At 30.7% G+C, this 16,436-nt stretch overlaps 4 long non-coding RNA genes across 6 annotated transcripts; all 4 read right to left on the reverse strand.

The window, feature by feature from the left end:
* Positions 1-7,371: 7,371 nt before the first annotated feature.
* On the reverse strand, positions 7,372-9,239 carry LOC119683822. Of its 2 annotated transcripts, XR_005252692.1 has the most exons (4): positions 8,606-9,239; positions 7,989-8,541; positions 7,564-7,920; positions 7,372-7,492 (listed from the first exon to the last, which is right to left on the reverse strand). It is a non-coding gene; the product is annotated as an uncharacterized LOC119683822 (long non-coding RNA). The 2 variants fall into 2 exon arrangements; XR_005252691.1 differs by having other exon boundaries at positions 7,989-9,239.
* A 22-nt stretch (positions 9,240-9,261) lies between these two features.
* Positions 9,262-9,583, reverse strand: LOC119683823. The gene is made up of 3 exons (XR_005252693.1): positions 9,440-9,583; positions 9,327-9,388; positions 9,262-9,274 (listed from the first exon to the last, which is right to left on the reverse strand). It is a non-coding gene; the product is annotated as an uncharacterized LOC119683823 (long non-coding RNA).
* A 3,497-nt stretch (positions 9,584-13,080) lies between these two features.
* LOC119683640 lies at positions 13,081-14,948 on the reverse strand. 2 transcript variants are annotated; one of them, XR_005252666.1, is made up of 4 exons: positions 14,315-14,948; positions 13,698-14,250; positions 13,273-13,629; positions 13,081-13,201 (listed from the first exon to the last, which is right to left on the reverse strand). It is a non-coding gene; the product is annotated as an uncharacterized LOC119683640 (long non-coding RNA). The 2 variants fall into 2 exon arrangements; XR_005252665.1 differs by having other exon boundaries at positions 13,698-14,948.
* A 22-nt stretch (positions 14,949-14,970) lies between these two features.
* LOC119683641 lies at positions 14,971-15,292 on the reverse strand. The gene is made up of 3 exons (XR_005252667.1): positions 15,149-15,292; positions 15,036-15,097; positions 14,971-14,983 (listed from the first exon to the last, which is right to left on the reverse strand). It is a non-coding gene; the product is annotated as an uncharacterized LOC119683641 (long non-coding RNA).
* Between the last annotated feature and the right edge of the window lie 1,144 nt (positions 15,293-16,436).

A 16,436-nucleotide genomic window follows, 5' to 3' on the forward strand; every position in this document is an offset into this window, starting at 1 on the left:
GGATCAATGTTCGCTTAAGGAAGTTTTCACTATAAAACATCGTTTTACATAATGTTTACTTAAATTTACTTATATCGCTGAACAAAATCGTCCATAGATTATTTTTTTTTATAGGTACTATATAGGTATTATAGGTACTATATCAAATGATGTTTATCGTAACTTTATAAATTTTTATAGGTATGATAAAAATCGTTTCGATACACACATATGTCAGTGAGTTGTGGGTTTTGAGAAAAAGTTACATGAGAAAATCAAATGCTTACGACAGAAAAATGCTTAACACTTAAAATTCCAAAAATTAATATATAATTTTAGAGGTGCCGTAACAATGACAAATCAAAAAAAAAAATTTGAAACTCTGCTTCTTTTTTATGGCCTATTTAATATAACTATGAAAACTATTGGCATAACACTAAAAACAATATTGACATTAGTATGTGTATTTTATTGTACAAACTTTTATCCAGAAGTTTATCAATTTATATTAATATAATATTAGCACTGATATTTAATAAAACCTAATAATATAGTATTTAATATAAAAAATTTTAGTAAATTTTGGCAAAAAATGACCTTATCATCTTTGATTTAGCTGACATTTTTTTATGAACTCCTTTCCGAAAACCCGTATCTCAAGAAAAAATTTTGAAACTTTTTTCCTAGGAGATGTGGACCCTGGGAGAATCAAGAAATGACATTGTAGACAAATTTTTAAATGCCCATATCTCAGGCTATATAAATGATAGAAGAAAAACAAGGACATTTGTTTATAATTAAATTCCACTAATCTTAGGATTTTAAAGAATTTGATGTCTCAAACACCTTAACACCTCCTCATACTTTGAAATAAATTATATTTTTATAAGTAAATAATGAACAGACTCTATACCAGAGTATATAGTGAACTGCGAAGAAAACCGTATATATCCTAAAAGTACACTTTAAACGTCTTAAGTTATTCCAATTTTAACGTTTAAAATTATCATGAGAGCGCAGACTTACACAAAGATCTTCATATTGAGAATTTAGCAACAACACACATTATTACGGCATAAGATACTAAAATATAAACATCGGCTCTTAACTCAACTTTCACTGTTGAAGTATATGCGGACATTCGCACAATATTGAATAAGAACACACCCACCTACCTACCCATATTTATAATTTATTCTTAAAAGCTTACTTCAATGGGTTAAAGCCCTATGATGGCTTTCGTTGGTTGCTACATACTGGAAAACTAACTTGCCTTAACTTAATCACTTGAGTGAATTTTTTCTTTGTGAAATTCAAACCAAAAGATTGAGCTGAGCCGCTATCAAGTTTGGAGTTTATATGAAACCATTATTTTCCAAAGTTGCTGGTACATTTTGTTCATTATCTTGTTGATTGATCTATGTCAACGTGGCATTCTACATTGGGCATATAGTCCAATCCTTATGTCAAATAGACGTTATAACATCTCTCCACACGAATATCGTTTTAATAAATTTTGTTGATTTGGTCACTGTATTTTTTAAAGTCCTGAATGTTTGGATTTGTTGGCTTTTTCGTCTTATTTCACGTTTCTTCTAGTCACAAAAGTACAGTTGAACTATTTTTCGATTAGTTTTTAAGTACTGATTACTGATGTCTCAGAACATTTATTCATAAAACATCTTTATCGGTAATATAATATACAATTTAAAATAAGTATGATTTTTAAAGTTGGTGTTTGTAGTTAGGTCGTCTAATAGCTATTACTTATATGGTAGTGGTTAGAACAAATTTTACCCGCATTCATATGTCATGGTACAGCTTGTAACTTTTCGAAAAAAATCCTTCTGCATTATGCAGGCATATAAGCTATCGAAAAAGCTTACTTCAGTTCTCTTGATTTTAATATCGGGTTCCTTAATAGTCATTACCATTCATCAATTCCTAAAGTACTGCATGATTATTTTACCGTATCAGCCATATTTTACTAGATCACTAGTCCCTATCATTATCTTCTAATAACAGTGTCTGACATAAAATTTTAGAGAACGTATTGCGTAAGAAATTACTAGAACAAAATGCTTTCTTTTTTTTTTTTTTTGTTTTTTGCAGTAGGTGGAAGCATCAAAAGCCACCGTGTGAGACATGAACCCACTAAACCACTTCTTTGGAATGTAAGTGGAAGATTGCACCCGCAGATGCAACCCCATTCCAGAATTAGGAGAGACAGAAAATAAGAGCTTAATATTTGTATACAAATTCCTCTAAGCTAGTAAAACAAAATGCTTTCTTGTATTGGTTGCTGCATTTTCATTCTTAAAGAACACATCCTTTCATTAAAATCATGCTTTCGACTACCAGACTCTCAGCCGTCATGATTACTCTGCTCCTCCTCCTTGATTTTAAAAAATTTGCAAAAACTTTTTATTAACTCTACAGAAAATTTCACCAACCTAAGAAAGTTTATAGACTCTACCCTTATTATATTTTCAGAATGGAAGGACTTCAATTTTTACTGCTAGGCTATGTCAAACTTTAATATTTTCTTTGCAGTAAATACTTTTCAAGAAATAATTTTCATAATTCTTATTGAGTCATATTGTTCAATTCTTTGAACAGAAGCTACAGCCATATTTTAAATTTTTACCTATGCTTTTATAATCAACGACAAATCCATAATATGTTGAAATAATCTCATTGCTGTAAACTTCTTTGAAAATTTCTCAAACAATACTACTTCAAAGAACCTCTGCTTTCTTATTAGATACAGAGAGCAGATCTAATCAATTCTTATGAATCCCTGGCCATTTGGTATTATAGGTAATGAGAAAACTGATTAAATAACCAAAGATGCAGATTGGACATAAATCATAAATCCAATAAATTGGACATCCTCTACATTACTTCTTTTATTTTAAAATATTCCGGTGTCAAATTTACTCTTCAACTGTCCACATAAAAAATTAATAACCAAATGCCATTGCACAAATTACTCATAAGCATGTTTTTCGTGGAGAATCCATTGGTCTAACTCAATACTGAATCCTGAATCCTTTATAACAAAATCAAAAATAGTAAAAGAATGTAGAGAAGCAATCGACGAGCTAAACCGGTTGGCCGATATCACACTCATCTGGGTTCCTGGGCATAGGAACATCGTAGGGAATGAGAAAGCTGATAGTTTAGCCCGCTCTGGTGCCTCCCTAGATGCGTCACTGGCGGTATCAGTCTATATTACCCTGGAGACCATCAAAAGAAGTACCTTTCTTTACTTTCTGCAACTCGCCAATAACAGATGGAAAGCACTAAGGTCATGTGCAACTTCCAGGTTAACGTGGCCCACTTATAATAAAAATAAATCTCTGGAACTCATCAAAAAAGATCGCGTAAACACTGCAAGGCTTATCGCGGTTCTTACTGGTCATTGGTGGTTAGGAACTCACGCAGAGAAACTGCGTATTCCCCATAACTCTCACTGCAGAAGTTGTGGAAACCCGCGGGAGAAAGAAACAATAATACATTTTCTCTGTGAATGCCCAGCTCTAGCATCCAGAAGATATAGGTTCTTAGGAAAATACTTTTGTGATAGTTTATCAGACTGCTCAATGGTAAGGATGAAAGACCTGTTAAATTACCTAAATTCGGTGGGATGGATTTAGTCTCTATTCTTCTATACTAGGGTTCTTGCGAGGAATGTGATAACAAAACGGCGAAAAATCGCTAATTGAGGTACATTTGAAGTTATCTTATGACCTGCCACTGCAACCAACCAACCAACCAATCAACTCAATACTGCAAAATTCTTCCTTAATCTTTTATCCATATTGTCTGGATAATTGCCACGACTTAAAGCAACTATGGATAACTTCGGTTTCTCTGTGGAAACTTCCTCCGCATTTCTCTCCACATCCACACAAAATAACATTTTTGAAGTCTATAATTATGTTTGCGAAATTAATCGTATTATTTAACATATATTTAAATAGTCTAAAATTTTAATTAACCTTAACTTAAAATAAAATTACTGAGCTAAGGGTGTTGTTGCTATTGATCCCTCTTATATTGTATGAAAATTTATTATTATAAATTTTTTCTATAAATTAATAGTAATTTTCGTTCAAATTTTATGTATAACATATTTGACAGCACACCACTGAATGGTCTACGTTATCAATGCATGTAGATGGACCAGCTATGAATATGTATTTGTAATAGATCTGTTTACCAATTTTAAATTGTTCTTTCTATAACTCATACTTATTTCGTTGTCTTTCACTTAAGTCAGTAAAATTTAATTACACCAAAAGCTGATGGAATCAAAAAAATATTAAAGGCCATCAATTCGTTAAAATAGCGTTTCCATCAACTACCCGCCATTCGAAATGTTTTTATTTTTGCTCACGCTTCCCGGTTCCTCGTTTCGTCCCTGAACATCCGACAATCGTGTTTAATTTTTTAACCATATTGTGCTTAAAGTTTTAATAGACGTGGGTGAAGCTGTTTGCTCGGTCTGCCATATCGCACTGCAACTAGGCAGGCATATGCTTGAGTGGACAAGCGGTCGGTCAAGAGTATTTTAGTCTTATTTTACACAAGTACATTTTTAGTTGCTACTAGTTTAAAAAGTATCTAAACCCGTTGAAAATGGTTCCAAATTACCTAAATTCTCCAGCTATATTAAAAGGATTACTGCGACAACAGTAGACTGATGTATGAACAACAACAAAATCCGTCTCTAAAATCACAGATATTCCATCCAAAAAAAGGAAACTAGAGGAGAAAAATACAAAAATAATATGGAGAAGGGCGTGAAATGAGAGGGTGGGAAATGAGTAGAGAAGGCGAACGCGTTGCCGTATGAAAAATAAGCTAATATGGTTAACTGTTTAGTGTTTTATGCTACATTGCAAGAGATTTAAGCTCGTGCATGCGACCGCACGTTGTTTTGTATTAAATTAGCTGTGTTTAGTTTGGTCCTTGCTGTTTGAATTTTTTATATTCTATTTTTTGTCCTGGCATATAAAGGGTTGCTGGTTGGGTTTTGTCGCTTGGTAGCTGGTATCTTTTTGTGCCTTTAGTTTTTTGGGGGCTTTCATATAATTTTCATTATTTTTCACATTGTTAGTTGGTGTTGTTCCTTATTTTTGTTGACTCTATTTGTTTATTTTGCTTTGTTTCATGCTTTTTTCGCTTTTATTTAATGCTACTGTTAAAAGGATAACACCCAAAGTTTTTAAATTTAATTATCTGCATTGACAATATGCTTTCACTTTTGCTGTGAGCCATGAGCGATTGTGCGCTCGATTTAACATCATTTAAAGTTAAATTAAGTTGTTTAGCATGCTTTTAGGCATTTTAGAATTAAATTTTTTACTCTGTGGCTTTCGGTTTAATAACAGAACGTTTCATTGTGTATACAGTATACTAGACTCCTTGTAAATCTGTTTTAACGCAACAATGTGCTTATGATACGTAGTAAAATTAAAGTTTAGATAAATTAGAAGTATTTGTGTCAAAGTTTAAAACCAAGTTTAACCTCCATGAGATGTTGCAAGTGTGTATATGAACCTGGAATTGAATAATTACATGAGAATGAACAACTTCAAGGTCTTTAAAACTGCAAGCCATTAATATATTTACTTTAAGATTAAATTCAGTAAAATGAAAATTTCCTTTTTACAATATAACAGCAATAAGTACCAGTTTTCCTACACAATACATATAAAAACAACGTTAATGAGACCCTATAATGAAAGCAAAGAACGAAAAAATATTTAAAGAAGAAAAATTAATTTGTACAAAAAAATATGAATCAGAAATAATTTTTATATATGTATCACTTGTGAAATTAACCTCTATCCGCCATATGTTCGATTAATCGAACAACAAATTTTACCACTTTTCATGGATTTTTTTTAATATTGGAAAAAATTTAAGTGTTTATATATGTAATTACTTTGAATGTATGAAGCTTTAGCTTTACAGAAATATTTGTGACTTCACTCTACACCCGCCACCCTCTTGCTAATCAAACTTTAATAAAAGCATTACTCTTGGTCTACTTTTAAAAAATAGTGAAATTATGAAAAAAAATCAGATATAAAAAAAATATTTATACAGTTTTATTGCTAATAAGTCAAACTTGAAAAAACACTTCCCTTCAGCTTACACAGATGTGTAAAGTTGAACACTAGTGTCCAGTGTTTATATATTTTTCTATTAAACAGTGAACTACGAGTCAACAAAACGTTTTTATTTATTACTCTGTGTGAAGAAAAAATCGCGTAACCACTTTGGTTTAGTAACAACTAAATTACTCACACCAATAATAAAACTTAATGTCTTTGAGACCTTCTCGTGGAGGGTTGCGGATTTTCCAAATCGTACATATAATGCTATTATGGGCACGAATTTTCTAACCGCTCTTAAAGCCAAGATTTACTTAGAAAACAATTCCAATTTAAATAATATTGCACTGTTAGAATCCGATTTTGATATAGAAATGAATTCAGATCATTTAAATATTGAGTAAAATAACGAAATAGGACAACTGTTGAATCAATGTCAAGAACTATTCTTTAAAGAATTCTTTTTAATTGTTATGCAAAAATACAGAAAATACAGAAAATATTTCCCTTATTATTAATAAAAACAATACTTTCCTAAATTTTCAGTATGTAACATTCGAGGTGCAGAATTGTGTAATTTGAAAAACTGTCACCATTTGCACTATTTGCATGGATTATTATTAACCTGCATTTCCATATATATTTCATATATACTTAACTGGTCTAATTTAGAGTTATTTTTTTTTTTAAAAATATTTCAATACAATCACACATGTGGAGAAGATAAAAATAATTATATTAGAAATGGAACAGCCGGACACCTTACCGGATGATTGTAATAATGTGAAGAGGCAGAATGAAAAAACTCTAAAAAGACAATAACCCTCTCTATTTATTTAACTAATCTTATGGTTATTACATCTTATCTAAATAATCGATTTTCATATATTTATTTATTAGTCTCAAACATTGGAACGACTATGCCAGTTACATGACAAGTCTATAAGTATGAAAAATAATTTCAACACTTATTTAAATATTTTTTTTTATTTTTATGTTTTTGTATAAAAATGTCCTTATAAATATATTTCATCTTAAAACTAAACATCTTACAACTAATTGCATTAAAGATATGCAATATACATCATCAAAATGGATCTGAATCTGGTTTTAACTTTCAATCTTACAACTAAATATCTTACAACTAAATATCTTAGAACTAATTGCATTAAATATATGCAATACACTTCATCAAAATAGATCTGGATCTGGTTCTAACAGTCAATGCGTATTTAAAATAGTCAATTTGTTGTTTAATATTCTGAAATAATAATTATGCGAGTCTCTTGCGAGTTAATATAAATCCCGTTTCAGTAGCTTATCAAATGATGCCTGTCCATTAATGCATCCATGTAGGTAATTTTGGATGCTGCAATGCTGCATATCTAAAAATAGAGAACAGAGGGAGAATATTGTTAAAATTGATGATGTGAATAAATGTTCAAATAAGACATACCATAACATGATCAATCGATTAATCAATTAATGAAGTCAGTGAAAGCAATCGTTTTCGTCATTCATACGCGGCATCTTACGTTTCCATACATAACTCATAAACATAGCCAAATATACACATTTTCCCATGTTATTTCCCCAATGAAACAAGTACTGGTTTAAGATTTCAGATTCAAGTAATTAGAATACAGTCAGGTTCTTAAAGGAGAAATAACATTTTAATTAAGATTCCATGCAGTCCATGCAAAATCTGACGAGTTATGTTGGTGAGTAAGTTCCCAATCAATACCAGTCTTGAATACCAGTCTTGATATGGATATGGAAGCAAAACACGACATCATGTTGACACACAAAATATCTAATTAAAAATATTTAAAAATTTTAGAAACATCTATATTTATAGAATCTAGAAAGAGTGTTACTCACACATTCTGGATGTTTTCTTTATTCCAATCTTGAATGAAATAATAATCGGTATTACCGATTACCACAAATCGTTAATAGGCAGTTTAAGGTTCTAAATCAGGAGACATTTTAATCATCATAATATGTAGGTAATGGACAGTCAGGGACTTTTGATAAATCAGACCTAAAGGTCTTCAAATCATCATAAATCTGTAATAGGCAGTATCAGGCCATTGAATCAAGAGGCCTTTAAATCATCATAGTCGCTAATGGATAGTCGGAGACTATTGACCTAAAAGATTTTCAAATCATCACACTTGATGTGCACACTTTGAGCTTCTCGACCTCAGAGAAATGTAAGTTATCATAATCTGTACTCAACAGATGGAGATTATCATCCTTATGTCGTTATAATCATCTCATCTATCATCAAAAATCGGTAATAGACAGACTGAAATTCCTGACGTCACACGACTTCAAACCGTCATAATCGGATATGGACACGCATAGATTCTTGACTCTATAGGTCCTTTAATCATCACAATTAGTAATGTATGGTCCAAGACTATCGACCCTACAGGGATCAAGGATCACACATTTAGAATAACATCATATTACAAATCTGGAAATCAATATACATTCATATCGGAAAGTCTAAGTATTTTAAGCCTAGAGTTCCACAAATCATCATAATCGGGAATCGAAAGTCTGAGGTTTCTAAGCCTAGAGGTTCTTTTATCATCATAATCGGTAGTGGACAGTCTGGGATTCCTGATTCTAAATGCCTCTAAATAATCGTTTTTGGTTAGTCTGAAGCTGTTAACCCCATAGGTTTTGAGATTAATTGGTAATGAACAGCCTGAGGCTCATTATTTTTGAGGGCTTAAATCAATACAGTTAAGATAAACTGTAGAGGCCCGTCACTTTAAAGGTGACATCATCACAATTGGTATCATCGGAAGCCCTAACTGCAGAGGCTTTTAAGTCATCAAAAACGGTTTTAACAGTAAGAGTCTCGCCATTGTAGAGGCGCTCCCATCATCACAAATCGGTTAGACAGTATGAGGCCCGTAGCCTTCAGTTCTGAATATGTAGGAGGTTCGAATAATTCTGTTTGTTCAGAAAACTGTAGGCGGGCTCAGCTTTATTACTATTCATTCAAGCATGAAAAAGCACAGATCCATGAGGTTTTCATTGAGTTTTATTAAATGTAGCTCGTTAGACTTGAATTTTCAAATATTTCATTTCATATATTTTATGTAAATTAAATGAATTTTCTTTGAAGTTTGTTTTGTAATATTTGCCAACTGTCAAAAAATAATATTTTAGAAGTGAATTGAGAACAGTTTCTGAACTTACCAATATTTACCTTTACCAATATCTTGTTAAATTTATTTGTGTTTTGTCAAATTCTTAAAATACTAAAAAGAAAACTATTTTTAATAATTTCGACTGGCAATTTTCGAACTTACCATTTTAACATTTGTTTTTACCAATTGTTTTTACCATACTTATTCCAGGTTATGATTTGCATTTTGCATGATTTTTAATTTCATTTCAAATCATTATTTGGTGTATATATAAAAAGTCGCCCAACCTTATTATATTATACTCCAAATTTTTTTAACTATTGCACATTATGCAGTGCCAATAATTAACAATTTTGTACTGTTAACTTTTAATTTGGAATTTTGAAAAATTTCCGAAAAAAGGCCGAAATATTTTCTGTAATGAAGATACTTACTCTTCAACAAATCATTCTTTTATGAAATATCAAAATTTTTTATTTGGTATATCAATTTTTTTTGAAAATATTTCAAAATTCACCGCAAACTCGATTTATAATATATGTGAAGAAAACTGGAATAATGACAGTATCTCTCCATCACATATGCTTTTGTGGATTTTATGGATATTACTGCCGATTTATTAGGTTAATTGCAATAGGTTAGACATACTAAACAGCATTTTAGCAAAACATGTCGCTTTTTATACGAAATTATTCATCTAATTTTTTAATTTCTTTATCCAGTCCTTGAAATAACTAAACAGTACGTTCAAGCTATTGCAATCATAAGTGAACACATGATCATATAAAATCGTATCGTCTAAAAGTATCCCATTCCCATAGAGCCATGTAATGCAGACAGTCGTAGGAAAAATGATTACTGCAGTATCAGTATCAAGCACGACTTTTAAATAATACATTAAAACGTATATTTAATATCGATAGAGATGGAACTATTTTGAAGGATAAAGAGAATAAATATTTCAATATATTATATATATAATATATTTTCCAATAATTTTCACGATTTAAAATGTAAACTTGGTATTCTTGTACTTTTAATAGTTTCTGGTATTATAAGCAATACACACGTTTACTCGTTTTGGATCCTGTTTTCGTGTATTTGTGCTTGATGATCGTCTTCGATCATCTTCGATTTTTTGGCTCGCTTTTGGCTTGCACTTTTCTAATTTTAAGCGGATTTTATGAAATTGGTCTTTTCTTCCTTTGTGCTTCTATTCTGACAGTTTTTAATTCTGTAAACTAGCACTTTGTTTAGTTTACACTGAGTTCGCTCGCAACAGTTAAAGCGACTTAGGTGACGAGAAACAAGCAACTTAAAATATGCGTCTTATCGCGCGATGCGTAATATTTTTTGTCATAGATGGAATACTTCCTGCGGTATTAATCGCACAAGTTATATACAATTCTCTCCATCTCTTTTAAAACGACAACTTATTTGTAGAAGAATTAACTGCATATGGTTTTTTAGGTGTAAGATGAATTTCTATGTACATATTAAGTTAGTCTCTAGATTGAAACATTTGAATCCAGAGCCAAAGCTGGTGTTGGAAAAAGAAAATAAACATATGATATTTTTAGAATCGAAAACGAGAGTTCTTTTATAATTGTCGCAGTCAGAAAACGTGGATTTGGTTTTAATTTTTGATTTATGAATTAGAAACAAATTTGTTGTTTTTGTCGCAGTCAAAAATAAGAAATTGAATTACTTCAACCTCAAATGCAACAGTTGTAGCTGCAACAACAATTACAATTTCAGCAGTATCAGGAGCAACACCAACAAGCAGTATCATTTTTAAAGCCGAAAGATGTCTTGAAACCACAACCTGAGATCGTTTATTAGATCCATTGAGATCCAACGATCGCGTTATGTAAATTCAATTAGTTTATCGTTGTATATTTAAAATTAATTGGAGAAGTTGGGCGGTCTGTAAGAGAACTTTATGATGTTGCCATATGGAATAAAAAAAACTTATGCTGAGATATATAAACTCTTCAGGCAAGTTAAAGTTAATAATTTGGAAGAGCTTTTCAAAACTTTCACTGAAACATGTGAAATAAATAAATTATATCAAGTTGATGTTAAGAAACCTGCAATCTGATGTTGATAGATCCATCTGATGTTGATAGAGATCTTGTAGATTTATTACGTGAGAATATAGCAAAAGATGAAACTCTTCAGGATGTAATAAGTAAATATACTAAACTTAGTTTGATGACTGATAGAAGAGCAATAGATTATAATCACAAGATGACTAGAGCTGAAACAAATATATATACAAATTCAGTTGGAAAGATACATGAAACTAATAATTATTCAATTCAACACGAAAATTTTAGTAACAATTGTAATCAATATAGTGGTCGAAACAATAATATAATTCAGTGTCATAATGATGGTTCAATTCAACAATATAGGAATAATTGGAATAATAGATTAGGCCAACATGAATATAATATCAATATTAATATGCATAATACACTAAAATTTGATAAAATAGAGCCAATTCAAATCGATAATATAGAAAAAATTCAGGAAGTAAATTTTTCAATGATTCCTCAAAACCGGAATTATCCCTAATAAGAATAAGAATAACAATAAAAAATAAAAAAATATTATGCTTGAATGATTCAGATTTAAGTACAAGCATTATAAAAGCATTTTTATTTATTACTCTGTGTGAAGAAAAAATCGCGTAACCACTTTGGTTTAGTAACAACTAAATTACTCACACCAATAATAAAACTTAATGTCTTTGAGACCTTCTCGTGGAGGGTTGCGGATTTTCCAAATCGTACATATAATGCTATTATGGGCACGAATTTTCTAACCGCTCTTAAAGCCAAGATTTACTTAGAAAACAATTCCAATTTAAATAATATTGCACTGTTAGAATCCGATTTTGATATAGAAATGAATTCAGATCATTTAAATATTGAGTAAAATAACGAAATAGGACAACTGTTGAATCAATGTCAAGAACTATTCTTTAAAGAATTCTTTTTAATTGTTATGCAAAAATACAGAAAATACAGAAAATATTTCCCTTATTATTAATAAAAACAATACTTTCCTAAATTTTCAGTATGTAACATTCGAGGTGTAGAATTGTGTAATTTGAAAAACTGTCACCATTTGCACTATTTGCATGGATTATTATTAACCTGCATTTCCATATATATTTCATATATACTTAACTGGTCTAATTTAGAGTTATTTTTTTTTTTAAAAATATTTCAATACAATCACACATGTGGAGAAGATAAAAATAATTATATTAGAAATGGAACAGCCGGACACCTTACCGGATGATTGTAATAATGTGAAGAGACAGAATGAAAAAACTCTAAAAAGACAATAACCCTCTCTATTTATTTAACTAATCTTATGGTTATTACATCTTATCTAAATAATCGATTTTCATATATTTATTTATTAGTCTCAAACATTGGAACGACTATGCCAGTTACATGACAAGTCTATAAGTATGAAAAATAATTTCAACACTTATTTAAATATTTTTTTTTATTTTTATGTTTTTGTATAAAAATGTCCTTATAAATATATTTCATCTTAAAACTAAACATCTTACAACTAATTGCATTAAAGATATGCAATATACATCATCAAAATGGATCTGAATCTGGTTTTAACTTTCAATCTTACAACTAAATATCTTACAACTAAATATCTTAGAACTAATTGCATTAAATATATGCAATACACTTCATCAAAATAGATCTGGATCTGGTTCTAACAGTCAATGCGTATTTAAAATAGTCAATTTGTTGTTTAATATTCTGAAATAATAATTATGCGAGTCTCTTGCGAGTTAATATAAATCCCGTTTCAGTAGCTTATCAAATGATGCCTGTCCATTAATGCATCCATGTAGGTAATTTTGGATGCTGCAATGCTGCATATCTAAAAATAGAGAACAGAGGGAGAATATTGTTAAAATTGATGATGTGAATAAATGTTCAAATAAGACATACCATAACATGATCAATCGATTAATCAATTAATGAAGTCAGTGAAAGCAATCGTTTTCGTCATTCATACGCGGCATCTTACGTTTCCATACATAACTCATAAACATAGCCAAATATACACATTTTCCCATGTTATTTCCCCAATGAAACAAGTACTGGTTTAAGATTTCAGATTCAAGTAATTAGAATACAGTCAGGTTCTTAAAGGAGAAATAACATTTTAATTAAGATTCCATGCAGTCCATGCAAAATCTGACGAGTTATGTTGGTGAGTAAGTTCCCAATCAATACCAGTCTTGAATACCAGTCTTGATATGGATATGGAAGCAAAACACGACATCATGTTGACACACAAAATATCTAATTAAAAATATTTAAAAATTTTAGAAACATCTATATTTATAGAATCTAGAAAGAGTGTTACTCACACATTCTGGATGTTTTCTTTATTCCAATCTTGAATGAAATAATAATCGGTATTACCGATTACCACAAATCGTTAATAGGCAGTTTAAGGTTCTAAATCAGGAGACATTTTAATCATCATAATATGTAGGTAATGGACAGTCAGGGACTTTTGATAAATCAGACCTAAAGGTCTTCAAATCATCATAAATCTGTAATAGGCAGTATCAGGCCATTGAATCAAGAGGCCTTTAAATCATCATAGTCGCTAATGGATAGTCGGAGACTATTGACCTAAAAGATTTTCAAATCATCACACTTGATGTGCACACTTTGAGCTTCTCGACCTCAGAGACATGTAAGTTATCATAATCTGTACTCAACAGATGGAGATTATCATCCTTATGTCGTTATAATCATCTCATCTATCATCAAAAATCGGTAATAGACAGACTGAAATTCCTGACGTCACACGACTTCAAACCGTCATAATCGGATATGGACACGCATAGATTCTTGACTCTATAGGTCCTTTAATCATCACAATTAGTAATGTATGGTCCAAGACTATCGACCCTACAGGGATCAAGGATCACACATTTAGAATAACATCATATTACAAATCTGGAAATCAATATACATTCATATCGGAAAGTCTAAGTATTTTAAGCCTAGAGTTCCACAAATCATCATAATCGGGAATCGAAAGTCTGAGGTTTCTAAGCCTAGAGGTTCTTTTATCATCATAATCGGTAGTGGACAGTCTGGGATTCCTGATTCTAAATGCCTCTAAATAATCGTTTTTGGTTAGTCTGAAGCTGTTAACCCCATAGGTTTTGAGATTAATTGGTAATGAACAGCCTGAGGCTCATTATTTTTGAGGGCTTAAATCAATACAGTTAAGATAAACTGTAGAGGCCCGTCACTTTAAAGGTGACATCATCACAATTGGTATCATCGGAAGCCCTAACTGCAGAGGCTTTTAAGTCATCAAAAACGGTTTTAACAGTAAGAGTCTCGCCATTGTAGAGGCGCTCCCATCATCACAAATCGGTTAGACAGTATGAGGCCCGTAGCCTTCAGTTCTGAATATGTAGGAGGTTCGAATAATTCTGTTTGTTCAGAAAACTGTAGGCGGGCTCAGCTTTATTACTATTCATTCAAGCATGAAAAAGCACAGATCCATGAGGTTTTCATTGAGTTTTATTAAATGTAGCTCGTTAGACTTGAATTTTCAAATATTTCATTTCATATATTTTATGTAAATTAAATGAATTTTCTTTGAAGTTTGTTTTGTAATATTTGCCAACTGTCAAAAAATAATATTTTAGAAGTGAATTGAGAACAGTTTCTGAACTTACCAATATTTACCTTTACCAATATCTTGTTAAATTTATTTGTGTTTTGTCAAATTCTTAAAATACTAAAAAGAAAACTATTTTTAATAATTTCGACTGGCAATTTTCGAACTTACCATTTTAACATTTGTTTTTACCAATTGTTTTTACCATACTTATTCCAGGTTATGATTTGCATTTTGCATGATTTTTAATTTCATTTCAAATCATTATTTGGTGTATATATAAAAAGTCGCCCAACCTTATTATATTATACTCCAAATTTTTTTAACTATTGCACATTATGCAGTGCCAATAATTAACAATTTTGTACTGTTAACTTTTAATTTTGAATTTTGGAAAGTTTCCGAAAAAGGCCGAAATATTTTCTGTGATGAAGATACTTACTCTTCAACAAATCATTCTTTTATGAAATATCAAAATTTTTTATTTGGTATATCAATTTTTTTTGAAAATATTTCAAAATTCACCGCAAACTCGATTTATAATATATGTGAAGAAAACTGGAATAATGACAGTATCTCTCCATCACATATGCTTTTGTGGATTTTATGGATATTACTGCCGATTTATTAGGTTAATTGCAATAGGTTAGACATACTAAACAGCATTTTAGCAAAACATGTCGCTTTTTATACGAAATTATTCATCTAATTTTTTAATTTCTTTATCCAGTCCTTGAAATAACTAAACAGTACGTTCAAGCTATTGCAATCATAAGTGAACACATGATCATATAAAATCGTATCGTCTAAAAGTATCCCATTCCCATAGAGCCATGTAATGCAGACAGTCGTAGGAAAAATGATTACTGCAGTATCAGTATCAAGCACGACTTTTAAATAATACATTAAAACGTATATTTAATATCGATAGAGATGGAACTATTTTGAAGGATAAAGAGAATAAATATTTCAATATATTATATATATAATATATTTTCCAATAATTTTCACGATTTAAAATGTAAACTTGGTATTCTTGTACTTTTAATAGTTTCTGGTATTATAAGCAATACACACGTTTACTCGTTTTGGATCCTGTTTTCGTGTATTTGTGCTTGATGATCGTCTTCGATCATCTTCGATTTTTTGGCTCGCTTTTGGCTTGCACTTTTCTAATTTTAAGCGGATTTTATGAAATTGGTCTTTTCTTCCTTTGTGCTTCTATTCTGACAGTTTTTAATTCTGTAAACTAGCACTTTGTTTAGTTTACACTGAGTTCGCTCGCAACAGTTAAAGCGACTTAGGTGACGAGAAACAAGCAACTTAAAATATGCGTCTTATCGCGCGATGCGTAATATTTTTTGTCATAGATGGAATACTTCCTGCGGTATTAATCGCACAAGTTATATACAATTCTCTCCATCTCTTTTAAAACGACAACTTATTTGTAGAAGAATTA

Source organism: Teleopsis dalmanni, chromosome 2 (assembly GCF_002237135.1).
Source record: "Teleopsis dalmanni isolate 2A chromosome 2, ASM223713v2, whole genome shotgun sequence".
NCBI classification, from domain to species: Eukaryota; Metazoa; Arthropoda; class Insecta; order Diptera; family Diopsidae; genus Teleopsis; species Teleopsis dalmanni.